We start from the raw sequence: 17,372 nt of genomic DNA on the forward strand, positions 1-17,372 counted from the left end.
GGCGGGTCCTGGATGGCTACTGGTGAAATGACCAACAGTCGGCTGACCAACTCAATGGGAATGAAAGCCTTGCCTGGCTTCAGGATCTAGCCACAGATTGCTCTACTTCTTTACAACATTTTAAGTCGTTTTTCCCTGCGGCTTCCTGCTCTATCTTTGCAATTTGTCTCTAGCTAATCCCTCTAACTTTGATTCATCAGCCATAGTTAACTTCTTATAATTAGATACAGGGTTTCATGCTGTATGTATTTGATCCTAAGTTTTTATGTAAATTAGAAGCAATATGTTTCTTTCTGCAAAACAAGAATGAATACTAAGTCAGATGTAGTCCCTGTTGCAGTCCCTGTGGCTCTGGGCAGAGGAAGCCTTTCTCACTGCTTATCAGTTTTCACAGATAAGCCCAGATTTTTCCCTCTGTGGCCAAAACCAACTCCTCTCTCTTCTCATGCTGTTCTCATGAACAAATAGTTTCTGAAACTCTGACTACCATGGACTTCCCGTGCCAGAATCGGATATGCTGGTTAAAACGCAGACAGCGAGGGCTCACCGGACCTGAAACTTATTCAGAGTGGGGTCCAGGAATCTGCATTTTAAGTAAATTCCCTGGGCAATGTTAAGCCTAATTCAGGGTTCCCAAACTCAATTGCTCACAGGAACTGAATAGGTTATGTAAGTAACTGAAAAAAATCAAGGTGTAAGTGCATCGGTCAACTACTGCTGGGTAACAAACCACGCCCGAACACAGCGGCTCAAAGGAAGCGTTTATTGTTGCTCACAAGTCTACAGATCAACCGTGTGGTTCTGCTGATCTGGGTCAGACACGGCGGATCTCGGCTCACAGGTCACTTCAGGCTCCCGTCAGCTGACAGGAGAGCTGAGGCTGGCTGGTCCAGAGTGGCCACACTCACACGGCGGGCAGCTGGCTGGCGGCCGGAACACCAGGGTTCATGGGCCCGTGTGTCTGTCCTTACCCAGCAGGGGAGCCCTGGCTTGTTCTCAGGGTGGCTGAACAGGGTTTCAAGAGAGCAAGAGACATGCCCGAAGTAAGACCTGCCACGTCTTCATTTCCTCAGCATTCTGTGAGCCCAAGTGAACGACGAGGCCTTGATAAGATTCGAGAGGGGGAGAAACAGCCCCCATGTCCTGACCGAAGAAGCTGCAGTCACATTGCCAGGGGCGCGGGACGCTGGGAGGAGAATCGTGGGGACCCCAGTGGGACCTGAATGAGGAGTGGTGGGGACCATAGGATCCAGGAGAGCACCTGCCTGGTGGAAGGGAGTGGAAAGACCCTCCTCCACAGGTGGCCAGCGACGGCGAGTCTCCTGAGAACCTGGACAGGTAGACGTGAGCCTGAATCCTCCCGGTTTGAGATGTCAACCTCTAGGCAGATGCTGCTGGCTGCCCACACAAGTCCTTTGTCCCCACCGCCCCTTTCTTCGCGGGGTGGCAGAGCCCTGGTCCTGCCCAGGAATTTGCGTGGCAGGTATGCAGAAAGGCCGCCCCCGGTGCTGTCTTTCCGTCTGCCAGTGCCAACATAAGCGTAATACACGCCCCCATTCTAGAGGAGGAGGCCGCCAGGACACTCCTGGGAAAGTCGTCCAGGTGAGGAAGAAGAGACCTACCAGAGGACACTCTCCACGTCACCAGAGGACACAGTTCTCTCTGTGTAGGATGCCTGGCACCACTGTAGCCACCTTGAGACCAGAGGAGAGATGGGACCGGTGCCCTGGGAAGCAGGATGAAAGTGGGAAGCATGGCCCCAAGCCCCGGCCATGCTACACCATAGCCCCCAGTCCAGCCTCATCCTGGTTGCTCCGTGTTCTGGGCAGGTCACACTGTCATTTGCTACAGAAAGCACCCAGGACAGCAACCAGTTCAGAAAAATGCTAACGTGCCGTGGAGAGTGGCCTGTAAGCCTCTGTGAGTAATGCCTAGCTTGTGGGTAATCTCTGGTCACCAGAAGACAAATAATATGATGGGGCGGGGTGGGTGGTGCCCATCCTGAAAAAAGGTTTCCGTCAGAGAGGTGGGTTCCTGCCTGCAAGGGTGAACGCTGAGCCCTTTGAAAGTTTCAGGCGCCAGTGCCGCTCATTAAAGGAAATCTTGGGAGTGAGTTTTTCTGCAAAACTATCTTCCTCCTATCCTTAATTATGGAAAGTTCCAAACTTGCATAACACTGGGGAGACTATATATACCGAACCCCTTCAGTAGCTATCAGCTCAAGGTCAAACTTGTTCACCAGTGTCCTCACCTGCTTTCTCCTCCAATTATTTCAAAGCATATCCCTGGTAATACATCCTTTCACCCATAAATAACACAGTATGCATTAGGGAGTTATAAGCATATGTTTTGAAACGTAACTACAATATGACCACATCTAAGTAGGACTAACAATGTCTTCCTTAATATCAAGTATCTGATCCATAATAAATATCTTTGATTATCTCATAAAATTTTTTACTGGTGGTTTTGTCAAAAACAAAAGGTCTGTATAATGATTTAGATCTTCTCATGCTTCTAATCTGTGGTTTCTCTGTCATCTTTTGGGGGAGCAGGTTGTGGGGAGGCATCTATTGTTGAAGAACATGGTTCATTCCTCCCACAGTCTGGATTTTGCCGATTATATCTCCCTGTGGTATCCTTCAACGCGTTCCCTGTCATCCATATGTTTTTGTAAGTTGGCCATTGAATCTAAGGTGTTGGTCGAATTTGGGTTCTGTCTTTTATCGCCAAGGCCACTTCAGCGGTGCTGCTGCGTCCCTCGCACAGTGTCTGGTGCTCTCTTTGGTGAGGTGAGTGTGAGCTCCTTTGATGAATACTGTCTCAAGCCCTGCTCCAGGGCTTCCGTGGGAGGAATCGTACACTTCAAATGCCGTGGGATCCCGGGACGGCCCCTCTCACAGCACTCAAGAAGCAGACTCAGGGTCTCTGCTTTCCAGGGGAGGATTCCGAGGCTGGCCCGCAACCAAAGCCCCATAGGGATGACCAGTGTTGGGGGCTTAGCATAGCAAGTCCTACGAATTAGACCCCATAAAAAATTAACTTTGGTATGTCACATGGACTATGACCTAATGGGACATGGAAAAATTGAGAAAATGGTCTGTAGGGAATCTAGATATAGGGGGTCCAGAAATTACACTTGGACTCTTTTTGCCCAAGGAAGCACTCCCTGCCCCTGGTAAGTACACAAGGTCCTTCACCAGAAGGTGAGCTCTGTGAAAGGAAGCAGATCTCAAAAGACCCCACCTGGAAAGAAAAAAAAAAAAGGAGGCGGTAAGCTATGTGAGGAGGCGGGTAGGTTAATTAGCTTTGCTGTAATAATTGTGCTGCTGTGTATAGGTGGATCAAATCCCCATGTTGTATACCTTAAACATACACAATTTTTATTAATATAAATGAAATGAAATTTAAAAAAAAAGTCTTATTTAAGTTTGAGCACATTTAAAAATATTGGTTTGAGAAAGCAAAAAATAGATATTTCAAAGTGCTTCAAATTAATAGTGGATATTAAATAGGTATAAAGTAGAGAATATTCGAAGTTTGTGAACACAGAAAATGGTAAGCCTCGGTTCTGTGTGATAACCACTTTGTGTGGGAAGTTGTGTTTCCTCACAGCGTCAGACAAATGAAGTGGCATATGCGTAGCCTCCATTTTAAAGGTCTCAGTGATACTCAGGGTTCTCTTCAGATTGTATAAATCTTCCACCTTGTAAATGTCTCGATGATGAAAAGTAAGGAATAAATTAGTGGTACATATTGGGAGCCACATTAAAAAAAAAAAAAGTCCCGCGGAGAAGTAGAAGAGACGTCCTTCATGGCTCCCCACAGTGACCTTCCAACTGGCTCCCTTCCCTTATCCTCAGAGGAGGGCACCTGGAGAGAAACACCCCCAGTCTGCGACCTGAGCTGGCTCCCCGTGCGCGTCCTCTGAGTCGGTTCTCCTAAAGGCACAGAAGAGGGGCTGCGCTGGTTGCCTGGGGCCGCCCGTCACCCACGACCACAAACGGCATGGATTGAAGCAGCAGGAGTTGCCTCTCTCACGGCTCTGGAGGCCAGAAGACCGAGATCAAGTCTTCAGCAGGCCCAACTGCCCTCCAGAGCCCCCAGGGGAGGGTCCCTCCCGCAGCTCCTGAGGGCTCCTGACGGCCTCCTTGTGTCCCCAGGCACGTGGCAGCACCGTTCCCCTCACCACCTCTTGCCCCCATGTGGTCTTGTCCCCAGGACCGTCTCCATCCCTCCCTTCTTGTGAGGACCCCAGTCATGGGATTGAGGGCCCTCCCCAAATCCAGGGTGACTTCATCTCAAGATCCCCATCCAATCATATCTGCAAAGACCTTACTCCTAGATCAGGTCATATTCTGAGGTTCTAGGTGGACATGAACGGCTGGGGGCAATAGTCACCCCAAACAGGGACACAAACAAATGCCAGGAGTTCTTTTCCTCTCATAATAAGGAAGCAGGAGGTAGAGGGCCTTGGTGGGCGCTCCAGGAGGCCAAAGCTGGCCCATCTGTGACTCTCCCCCTGCCCTAGCCCTCATGCCTGCAATCAGGCAGGGAGAGAGGTTGGAGGAGGGTGGTGTCTGTTGCTTCTGACCCTAACAGAAAAGCAAAAGTGTCTAAGAAACCCTCACACCAGACTTCCCCTTGTATCTCCTTGACTTGAACTGGTTATAAGGCTACTCTTACCTGCAGGAGAGGCTGGGATACTAAGATACAGAATGATCCAGAATGGCCTGGACCAGTCTCAAGATACTGCTTGTGTTGGCCATATGGCCATGCTGAAAAAGCCTGGGGTCTATTGGCAAAGGAGAAGCAGCTGGTGGGTACTTGGTAGGCCCCATGTCTGCCACCCTGAATCTGTTCTGAACGGGGTCCCCACAACTTGGTTTCTGAGAGCCAGTTTGGACAAAATCTGGTTTCAGCGTTGACTAGGGTGAGCTCATCAAGAGAACGTGCCCTCTGAATTCTTGTTACGGTTAGCACACGATTCCTTCTCTGACGCGACCCCAGAGCGGGGCTTCTCGGGTGGGGCCCACTTTGTTTCCCCGGGGGACATTGGACAATGTCCGGAGATAATTTTACTGTCCTCTCCCGGGTGGTGGGTAGTTGTTGAGGCCCTGCTCTGTGTCAACGACACAGACGACCAACACTCTCTATGCCAAGCACTCCTAGTGCAGCGGTGGTGTGTGGTGTGCGGGTTCCTGGGGGGACACGGAGGGGGTGTGGCCAGACTCATCCCACCAGATGAGGAGCAGTTAAGCCGACAGAGGGAAGTAGAGAGCAGAGAGATGGAAGGACATTCCAGAAGGAGTCTGGCGAGAGAAACAGCCAGGAAGACAGAATTGCCCGGCGCTCCTGGGGCCAGGCCCTGTGGGTGGCAACAGAGAGCTGGCACGAAGCTGGCCCTGTGGACTGTGGATGAAAGCAGGCCTGGGAAGACCACGTGCCCCATTAGGGTCCCTCCAAGGCTGCATTTGGCGATGCCCTTGTCAGCTGTACACCAAGGAGCAGATAGACTGACTTGGGCTTGAAGAGCCCAAGAATTGGGATGGCTGAAGGTGGGGCGGAGGCGGGGAGGGCAAGGAGAGAGGCAGAAAGGCAGTGATGGGCCCAGCGGCAGCTCTGGAAGGATCACCTAGGAGAAGAGAAATTAGTCAAGTAGCTGTGTTTGCTGCAGGACGCACGCTCCAACCTCAGCGCGGGGAATGTATGTCTTACTGGCATCCCAGCCCAGCGTGAGTCTGCGCGGGGCCTGGCTGGGGCAGGGAGGTCCACTCCATGTGGCCATTCAGGGACCCAGCCCCCCTCCATCCATTCCCCTGGGCCTGGCTGTCCTCTGCAGAGTGCCGGCCAGAGAGGGAACAGAGAGGATGGGAGATGCTGCAGGAGGCTGGGGGCCAGGCCTGCGGTGGGCCACACGGGACTCTGCGGACGTCCCAACGTCCCGGCTATCGGAAAGAACTCGGGCCCGTGGCCCCACCGCTGAGGAGGAGTCTCAGAAGTGCAGTTGAGCTGAGCTCAGAGCAGAAAGGAAACGGGTCTGGCCAACAGACAGTACTGACTCTGCCGCAGAATGTTTCAGAGGTAAAATCATCCTCAGGCCCCATAATTAATCCCATATGGAGGAGGGGAGAGCTTCCAGGTTCCCACCAAGGAGCCTGGGGTGGACGTTTTGGTGGCGCGCACAACAGCCACTGCCTTAGCAAGTGACACAGTGGGTCTGTGTATGTCACCCTCCATCCCGCACACCTGCGGCTGAATCGGCCCTCGGCTGCCGGGCCCCTCCCCTGCTGAGGTCCGTGGCAGCCTCGTCTGAACCTCACTGCCATGGCCGGAAGTGCTGGCTCTGTACAGGGAGGCCATTCTGAGTCCATGAGTCTGATGGTCTGGCTTATGAAGTTTGCTGAAGTGTCCCTGTTTTTGGACTTGAAGCAGGGTGTCCAGTCCATTGCCAAACTCAGATCTATTGAGTTGGTTAGGAACAGGGGCTGCAGAGTCCGTTTTCTTTGCAATGGCTCTGCCATTTCCTGACTATGAGGTCTTGGGCGACCTGATTAACCTCAGTGGCCTCAGTCTGCTCATCTGCTGAACGGGGACAAGAGTTGTAACTTTCAGACTGTGTGACGATGAGAAGGATCAGCGCCCGTGAAATGCTTGCCAGAGTGACCCGTACGTTGTACCCGCCCATTGTGTGCTCACGCTGCCGTCGTTCTGAGGTTCTTAGAGAAGCCAGAATTTCTTTTGCGATTTTGTCCCTTGCAGGTCTGTTCTCTAATTAGGGGAAGATGCGGCCGAGGGAGCACTGCTGCCTGCTTTCTGATCTTGGGCACACACCACCTTCCCCGCTGATGGAAGGGAGCCGCTCACTGGCCCCCACTCTAATGACCTCATTAATTTTTTTATTTCTCTGACTGCTCTCCTTCCCCAGCTGAACTTTAGGGTGAGTGTTTTGTTCTGTTGTGCAAACTTGGGGTTGGGTTGGCTGGAGGCATCTCTCCTTGCAATTGTTGCTAAACCTTCACTGGAGTCAGAAGCTTCCGTACCTGACATTAAGCAGAGGTAAGACCGACCTCAGGACTCACAGGTACCTGACTCCTCCATCACAGGCCAGGGGGAGGGGTGGAGACATGCAGGGCTCCGAGGGGAGCCATCCAGATGGGATCTATGATTTATGATTTACGTTCTCTAACAGATCAGTCTGTGTGTATGTGAAGAGGTACCTGGGCTGGGGGGAGGGGGAAGTCGAGGCACCAGCTCCAGGGGAAGAGACATAGCGGTGCCAGGCTGGTGGGGGCTGCGGGGGCCCAGAGGCAGATTCATCATAGAGTCTGAAGGTGGAGTCACCAGGGCCAACTGGGCAGTGAGGCCAAGGGAAGGGCAAAGGGCTGGGTCCCAGTCTGGTGGCTGGAGCCACTGACCAAAATCTCTCCCCAGAGGAGCACCTGGGGCGGGGTGTGCATGAAGCCTTCCCTTTGGAAATGTCAGGTCTGAGGAGATGTCCAGGAAGCAGGGGGCACACAATTCCCGCATTTAGGAGAGAAGCTGGCCTGGAAAGGCGTGTCTGGGAGCAAACCCCGCAGAGTGGCCCCGTCAGGGGTGGATGTGGACAGCAGCGGAGGAGCAGAGCTGGGCCCGCCGCAGGGAGCCGCGCAAGGACGCCTGTCACTTGTCTTCTCGGATTAGGGGCGTGGCATCTAAACCTGTTTGAATTTCCGAGTAGAGTAAGATGCCTGCTGTTATTTTTCAAGGTCCTATTCAATAAAATATTTGGGTAATTACTAAACTCAGGAAACTGGCTCAAATCCACCAAGACCTAAAAATAGCGAGTTTCGGGACCTGTGGATTCTTTTCTCATGACAGCGACGCCTCCCGGGCCCAGCCAGGCAGAGGGGGAGGCGCGGCCCCCCTTACAGGCGCAGTCGGAGGCTGGACACGGAGACCGGCTGGCAGAGAGCTTTCCAGCGAATTCTGTGAGGCCAGAAAAACAGATGGAGGCGATGCCTGGGCTCTCTCCAGCCCGGCAATCGGCAATCGGCTGCGTGTTGAGAGCAAGTGCGCATCCTACTGCCTCCTTCCTTCTGGATGTGAGCACCACGAGCCGGAACCAGAGGCGCGCCCCCGCCGCACCGCAAAGTGGGGCTGGGCACCGCAGACTGAAGGTGGTTGGGGGGGGGAGGAGGGAGAGGGAGGGGGAGGAGTGTGTGAGGGGGAGGGGAGGGGGAGGGGGGAAGCGGGAGTATGGCGGGAGGGGAGGGGGAGGGGCTGTGAGGGGGAGGGGGCTGTGAGAGGAGCGGGAGGGAGGGAGGGAGGTAGGGGGGAGGGAGGGGTAGGGGGGAGGGGAGGGAGGGAGGGGGGAGTGAGGGGTAGGGGGGAGGGGAGGGAGGGAGGGGGGAGTGAGGGGGTGGGGGGAGGGAGGGAGGGGGTGGGTGGGGGGAGGGAGGGGGTGGGTGGGGGGAGGGAGGGAGGGGGTGGGGGGGAGGGAGGGGGTGGGGGGGAGGGAGGGGGTGGGGGGGAGGGAGGGAGGGGGTGGGGGGGAGGGAGGGAGGGGGTGGGGGGGAGGGAGGGAGGGGGTGGGGGGGAGGGAGGGAGGTTGGGAGGGCAGAAGCGCGGTCTTTCACAGGGGCGCACCCCTGCCGCCGCGCCCGCGCTGCGGGGCTCGGGGGTGAGGCTGCGGTCCGGGCCCGCGCGGGCCGCTGCAATGCGCCTCCTCAGACCGCGCGCGGGCGGTGAAAAGGGTCCGGGGGCGAAGTCGGAAGTCCTGAGGTCGCAGAGCACCGTCCCGGAGACGCTCCTTGGCCCTCGTCCCTTCGCTGGTTTCCTCGAATCGGAGACTTTCGTTCGGCCTCACCTCCCCGGGGTCGGAGCCCTCGGCCCGCGCAGCCCCAGGCCGGCCGGCGGGAGGCGCTGGGCGCCGGGGCGTGACTCCCGGGGAGCCGCCCGCACCCTCCGCGCCGGGCCGGCGGGACTCACGAGGGACGGGGGGCGTCCCGGGACCCCCGCCCGCGTAGCCTTTCGGAAGACCCGGGCAAGTCCGGCCGTGTCACGGCCCAGCGCCCGGACCGGGGACGGGGCGGAGGCGGCGGGGGACCCGCACACGTCGGGAGGCGCCGCTCCACGCGCCGCCGCCCCGGAGCCCCCAGGAAGGCGCGGGACGCGGGTGTCCACCCCGGGGGGCAGCGGCGGCACTTCCCGAGCGGGCGCTGCGTCAGGCAGGGACGCCGCGAACTCAGCGCCACCGCGACGCGGGGGGCGCCGCCGCGGACCCCCCGGGAGACGCGCCGCTCAGACGCTCTTCCTCCCCCGCTCCGTCCCGCGGCGTTTCTAGGACTCGCTGCCGTCGTTCCGCGGCGGCGCGGGGGCCCCGCGAGTCGGAGCGCGACCCCTGCCGCGCGGGCGGGGCCGGACGCGCTTTCCCCGCCGAGCGCCCGCCCGGGACGACAGCCTCGGCCGCGCCGGTGTCCCCCGCAGGACGCGCAGCCGGGCCGGGGGTGGGAGCAACTGTCCTCCCGTCCTCGGACCACGGACTGCTCAGAGCCAGTCGGGGACATCTGAAGTGTCCCAGAAACACACACACACGCGCGGTCGTGACGCACGCAGCTGGTGCGGGCTCGACTGCTGGGGGACGCGTGACGCCGGGTCACGTCCGAACAGGGAAGCGACACACCAGTTCGGGGGCCCGAGCCCTGACCAAGTCAGGGGGGTCTGCTTTCCCGCTGCTCGAGGGAGACACAGGAAGTGCCGCCCCCCAGCATCTTCTTTGCGGAACGCCCGGAGCCCACGGAACGGGCCGGCCCGGCGCGGGCGTTTCCAGAATCCGAGCTCGGAAACCAGCTGCGAGCGGTCACGGCCGGCACCGGTGCGCCCCGGGCGGTCACGGGTGCGCTCCGGACGGTCTGCCCGCGAGCTCGTGGAAGGCAGGCGGGTTTACATGCAAGCCGGGGCCGCTGAAGACCCAGTCTCCTGATGTCCAAGACGTGACACATGATTTTATGGCAGGAAAAATATTTTCTACTTCTGTGAGGTTCCCCCCCCCGCCCCCCAGAATAATTTGAGAGAAAAACAGATATACTATTTTCAACTACTGGGTCGTGAAACATAAAACGACAGTTCGATGGGTCAGTATAATATTTTAAGAACGATGACAGAGGGCCCTGTCATCAGTGGCTCAGCCGCGTCAGGGTCGTGAATTCGAGCCCCATGTTGGGTGTACAAGTTCCTTAAAAATAAATAAATAAATATGGAATAAAATACAGTTCAAACTTTAAGAACAATGATCAACTAAAGCAAAGAGAAGAGCTATTTATAGAATACTTTTTTTGTGAGCCATTCTTAGCATTTCCTTCCCCAGTCAAATACGCATATTTCCACCATCTGCCTTTATATCCTACATTTAAAACTTTAATGCATTTTGAATTGATTTTCCTATAAAATGTGACATAGGAAATCTAATTATCTTTTTCAAATAATTCAGTCAAATTACTATTTCTCTGATTATTGAGATTATGATATACTAAATTCTTACAAACACTTGTGTGTTTCTAAAGTTCTTTTTTTTTGCTCTGATCATTAATGGTCTATTCATTCCTTGACCAGAAAAATACCATTTTAATTATTAGATTGTATTTTGATCTGTTTAGTGTCTGGTAAGGGGGGGTGGGTTTCCCACCTGCAAAATTGAATGATTTTTTGTACAAGAAACAAGTTACCATGTGTATTCCAATAAATGTGTTGTCCTAGGTAAATCTTGGAATAATTTGTTCAAGGTTAAAAAAAACAGAATTCTGTAGATTCAAATGCATTAACTATTACATTTTTAGATTTTATGAATTAGTTCTATTAAATTGTATTAAATATATATAAAAATTAATGTCTTCCCACCCAGAGGATATTTTATCACTTTACTTACTCAGAAATTTGTGTCTCTAAATTTTGTTAGTGAGTGTTATTAGTTATTCGTGACTTCACAGAGACTCTGCGCATTCTCTTTAAGTTTATTGCTGGTATTTTTATTTTTTTACTAAAAATATAGAGATGATTTTTTAAACTTTCCTTGTTACTGCTGTTATGTCAGAAAGATACTGATTTCTGTATGTTGGATCGCTAACCAGCCACTCCATTTGAGTTTGTTATTAACTAAGGCAGTTTTAAGAAGTTGATTTCCTTGGGCTCCTCAGATAGACGATCAAACTGTCTGTAAAGACAGATGATACTGCTTCCTGGTTTTCAGTACGCAGCTTCATGTTTTTCTCATCTTGTTTCATTGTCTAAAATTTCAAATCAATGATGAACCGTACCAGTGATTGCAGGGTTTTTTGGTATTCTTGATTTTAAGGGGAGTGCCCATATTTTTAAATTGCTAAATATACTTTAATTGGTGGTTTACAATAGGTTCTTAGATTACAAGAAAATTGCATTATATTCCTCGTTCTAGAAGCTTTTAAAAAATTCAGAAGTGAATATTATCAAATACCTTTTATATATTTATCAAGAAGGCCTATAGTCTTTTCCTCTTCACCTAGTTATACATTCAAGAATTATAAAATGGTTTCATTTATGTTAAATTATTTTTACACTCCAGCAATAAGATATACTTAGACTGGGGGGATTATTACTAAAATAGACTCCTAGACAATATACATTAATATCTTATTAAAGTTTTTGTGAGTCTTATATAGTTGACATCGTGGCATTTGTTCCCTAAAAATTTCATGATAATGATTTGTAAAATTATCTGACCACAACAAAATTATTGAAGACAGATTTTTGATAACTTCTGAAATTTCAAGAGCTCTTTCCTGGTTTCCTGTTTATCAAATTCTCTTCAGTTATTTGCATCTTTCTAGCAAAACATCAGTGTTTTCAAGTTGATGGCATGAAGCCATGTTTCTATCAATTTCATTTTTGTATTTCTGAATAGTTTCGCCTTTTGTTTTTAAGTACTGTTTTTTGGTAATTGATTGATTAAAGTTATATGACATTCTGAACTGCACAATCTAACAGTATAAAATGACCTCCTGTGCTCTATTCAATCCTCTTTGTGTTGTATGTAAGTCAGCATTCTATCAGAAAAACAGAGCCCCTGTTAGTATTATGAGAATAAGAGAATGAGGGACTTATCCTAGGAATTAGAGCTTCCCGATATGGGAGGAGCTCAGTGAATGAAGGTCTAGAAAGGGAAAGGGAGGATCAGAGAAGCTCTTCACCAGCTCACTGAAGACCCAGAGCTAGTGGACACAAGGGAGCTTGCGGGTCTGGCCTCCACAGTTGGGACCACACAGGGCAGCACCCATGGTGAAGTCTAGAGAAACTGCTGCCTCAAGGGAGATGCTGCCTCTGAGTAACTGTCACCTGTGCAGGTCCTACAGGTGCCTGGTGGTGGCCTGGGCACGTGGTTGATTAGAAGGGCCAGCAATCAGGAGGATGAGTTGGACCCAGAGTGGGGGAAAGTAAAGAGAGCTAGGGTCTACCAGTTGCCTGTGCATTTGTCTGTCACTATAGGTGGCCATGCCAACCTTCTATGATTAGTGACTTCTGCTGCTAAGGCTGGGCATGCAGGCCTCCCAAGTTTTGTGCATTTCTCCTTTCAACTCTAAACAGAACCATACAGAAAAGGGGGTTCTGGGAAATGTAGTCTCATTAGTCTTCACCTGGTTTATATACTACAAACCAATATACATTGAGTTATCGTTTGTCTGGCACTTATGGCTTATAATTGCTATTTTCATTTTGATATATTTTCTCAATATGCTCTGTAGGATACTTTGTTTAAATAGAGTTTTTTTCGAATTTTAAAATAGAAAGTTCTCTAGGTAACCACTATAAGAATATTACAAGAATGTATAACCAATATTAACATGGGGAAAATAAAATGATGCAAATATTTGATTAATTCATAAGAAGTCATAAAAAGAAAAAAAAGGGACATAAAGCAGAGGGATGGAATAAAAGGCAAACAGTGAGATGGTAGATATAAACACAACTCTATCAGTAATTACATTAAACATAAATAGCGTAGATATTCCACGAAAAAAGATGAAGACTGTGACTCATAGCTTTTAAAATCCAACTATACACCATTTACAAAAAACAGACTTTAAGCATCAAGACACAGGTAGGTTGAAGGTAAAAGGATGGAAAGTGATATGCTTGGTAACCAAACCAAAAGAAGTTGATATACCTACCCTGATGCCAAACCAAGTCAACTTCAAGGCCAGCATGTTACCAGAGATAAACATCTGAGCATGAGAAAGGGGCCAATCCACTAAGAAGATATCACAAATCTTAACCTGTGCATCTAATAACAGAGCTTTAAAATACATGTGAAGCAAAATTGACAAGACATAGAGGATAGATGAATTCACAATCATAATGGTAGATTTTTTTTTTTTTTTGACAGAGAGCGAGAGAGAAAACACAAGCAGGGGGAGCAGCAGAGGGAGAGGGAGAAGCAGGCTCTCTGCTGACCAGGGAGCCTGATGTGGGGCTCAATCCCAGAACCCTGGGATCATGACCTGAGCCGAAGGCAGATGCTTAACTGACTGAGCCACCCAGGTGCCCCCATAATGGCAGATTTTAACATATTTCAAATGTGTTACAGAATTATTAAAAAGCAAAAAGGCTGAATAATGCAATTAGCAAAAGACTTAATTGACATATATAGAGCACTGCCCTCTAAACCCACAATGTGCACATTGTTTGGAATCACACATGAAGCATTTACCGAAACTGATCATGGCTGGGCAATAAAGCCAGCTTCCAAAAACTCTTCACGGTTAAAATAATAAAGAGAATATTCTTCCCACAGTGGAAATAAAGTGGGGGGAGGGGACTAGAAAAGCCCCCAACTGTTTGAAAACTAAACTACACAATTCTAAATAACCCATGGGTGAAAGAAGAAATCAGAAAAGACATTGGAGAATATTTGGAAGTAGGTGATAATGAAACTATGACCAATTAAAACCTGTGCTGGAGGGGCGCCTGGGTGGCTTAGAGGGTTAAGCCTCTGCCTTCCATTCAGTTCTTGATCTCAGGGTACTGGGATCAAATCCTGCATCGGGCTCTGCTCAGCAGGGAGCCTGCTTCCCCCTCTCTCTCTGCCTGCCTCTCTGCCTACTTGTAATCGCTCTCTCTGTCAATAAATAAATAAATAAATAAAATCCTTAAAACAAAACAAACAAACAAAAAAAAACCTGTGCTGGAAAGCTAAAACTGTGTGTAAGAGAAAAACTCACAGCTTGAAATTATTAGAAAGAAGATGGGTTGAAAGTCAGTCTCTCAAGAAACTAGAAAAAGAATAGCAAATCTAAAATGTAGAAGAAAGAATGAATAAAAACAAGGGCAGAGGTCCACGAAATAGGAAACAAATTTACAATAGAGAAAAATCAAAAAGCTCCTTCTTTGAAGACCTCAATAAAATTGATCAAGAAAAAGGAAAAAGACTATCCCAAAATTAATAATATACTATATGTTAACTAACTTGAATTTAAATCAAACCAAAGAAATTTAATTAAAAAAAGGAAAAAGAAATAAATATGTATAAGCAATATTAGAAATGGAAAAAGGGAAATAACTACACATTGAATAGGCACCCATTTCACACACTCTTGCAAAGAATGAAAAAGAAGGGATGACTCCCCACTCAGATTTGAGGCCAGCGAAACATTATACCAAAATCCCTCAAGGACATCACAGAAAGGAAAACGGGAGGCCAGTCTTTCTTTTGAAGGCAGATGCAAAAATCCTAGATAAAACATAAGTGAAATTTAACAACATATAAAAATAATAATACATTAGGTCAAATTTGGGTTTATTACAATGTAGGACTGATTTAACACTTAAAAGTCTATGTAATTTGCCACATTAACATCAAGAATATAAGAACCATATGATCTAGATAGATCCAGAAAAATAAAACATTTTATGAGATTTAATGCATTTAAAAAAAAACAACAACCAAAACTCTTGAAAACCTGGGGTAAAATGGTCCATCTTCAATCTAATGCAAAACAGAAACAAAAACTTTAAGTAAACTTCCTAATGATGGAATATTGAAGCTGTCCTCATAGATCAGGAACGAGTCAATGATGTCACACAATTCACCATTATATTGTAGGTCCCATGTGTGTGTGATAAGCCCAGGGGTAAAACAGGCAGACGAATTATAAAGAAAGAAATCAAACTCATTATTTGCCGAGGACATGATTGTGTACCTGGACAAGCCAAAGGGATTTACATAAAGCATTTACATTAGTAAATTTAGAGAGGTTACTGAGTATAAAACCAAAACACCGAAAAAATCGACTGTCTTTCTCAGTGCAGTAATTAACAAGGAGAACATGAAATTTCAAAAATGGATCATTTACAATAGTATGAAAATCAAATACCTAGAAATAGACACATTGAAATATGTGCAAGACCTTTAGACGAAAGCTTCAAAGCATCCTGGGGAGAAATAAGTGCTCCGTGCGTGGAGGGCGCGTCGTCTCCAGGGACCGCAGAGCCAGCATTGTAAGGGTGCCAGTTTTCTCAGATTGATCTGTGGGTTGAACCCAATCCGAAGCAAAATTCCAGCATCGTGAAGTCTGGCAAGCTGATTCCAAAAATGGAAATGCAAAATGCTAAAATAGCCAAGAGGATCTTGAATTAGAACAAAGTTGGCTTCCTTGTGCTCAGACACTTCCTTCAACTTCTAACCTAAGCACATCAGCTTTTTGTAGGCACGACTTATAAAGAGCACACGCTTGTGCTTTGTTTTAAGGAACGTTCTGCAGGTCTCCTTTCTCACTCCGGGGTCTGACATCATTTATATGTTTTTATTCTGGCTGCTCTACTTTTCCTTACTTCTCTTATCTTGTTCTTTGTTCCACTTCTTTGTTGTTTCTTCATCTTCATTTTTTTAAATTTAATTGAGTTTCATTTTTTCGCTGGTGTGGGAGAGGTGCTTTATAATATGTTCTGGTCTCTGAAAGTTAGATACCCTGGTTTTTAATTCTAACAATGATTGAATTGGTCACTCTTAACACAGGCTCACGAGCTAGCCTTTTCTGATTCTCAGGGTGAAGGTTTGCATGTCACTTTTTTTTTAAAGATTTTATTTATTTATTTGAGAAAGAGTGCACAAGCAGGGGAGGAGCCGAGGTGGGGGGAGAAACAGATCCCCCCAACCCGCTACTGAGCATGGAGCCCCCAACACCTCGGATCTATCCCAGGACCCATGATCTAAGCCAAAGTTGGATGCTTAACCCACTGAGCCACGCAGTCGTCCCTACATGTTACGTTTTGATTTGTCATCTATGTCCGCATCTCCCCAAGCGTCCGAGGACACACACGTGCACACTTCCACCCGGTGCTTGCCACACTATCTTCTAACCACTTTTCCACCTTTTAAGTATAATCTGGCATCTTATATCCACTTATTTAATTTCACTGTTTTTTACATTCTAACTCCTCCCTTTTATGAATAAATGCATTATTTACGTTCTAAGAGTCCTGTACTCCTACCAGCCACGTGGCTACCTTTCTCTTTTCAGGCGCCCGCTTTTGCCTTACGTCTTCGCCGGAAGGAGCACATCTTCACCCAAGGCACTCCGGTGTTTTGAGCCAGCAAAACGCGAGTCTTTACTACACTTGGACAAGGTGTAGTAGGGGTTGTTTTGGCCACTTCCTTTGGCTAAAAGTTCAAGTAGGATAAAGTAAAAATGGCATGAAATAATAGGAAGAAAATGTCTGAAAGCATTACATTTTTTAAAAAAGAGGAACATTTTGAAAGAAAAATAATTGGAGGAAACTTGTCCTTCCAGGGATCACACAACAACGTGAGAGTACAGTATTCCAACATACACAGTAGATTGAATGGTATAATACATCCCAACAATGCAGTATCCCGAGAGTCTCGTGTCTAGTAAATTAATAAGCAAAGTAGTGAGCAGCAAAAGAGACCCAGGCAGATGTAGAGTCTAGTGAATGAAAAGATGTGGTATTTCAAACGCCCGAGGAAAAGACGAAGTACTGGCTTTTCCTAGGGGAAGAGAAAAGATAATGTGACTTTGAAGCAGAGAGTTCCCAGATTTCATAAACATCGATGCAGACAGCTCTGTGTTTGGGCCCTGAGAGGTGGGTGCGTTAGAGTCACAGCTGACACTTAGTCGCACCTGTTGCAGTGTAGGTGCGTGTGTAAGACTGCGTGTGTGTGGTGGTGTGAATGTGTGTGTGAGGGAATGTATGGTGTGTGTGTGGAACGAGTGTGTATGACTGTGTGTGAGTGTGTGGTGTGTGAGCGAATGATGTGAGTGAAAGAGTGGTGTGTATATGAGTGAATGTGTGAGAGTGAATGTGGTATGTGTGTGAATGTGGTGTGTCAGTGTGACTGAGAG

The sequence above is a fragment of the Martes martes genome (assembly GCF_963455335.1).
Source record: "Martes martes genome assembly, chromosome: 5".
NCBI lineage: Eukaryota > Metazoa > Chordata > Mammalia > Carnivora > Mustelidae > Martes > Martes martes.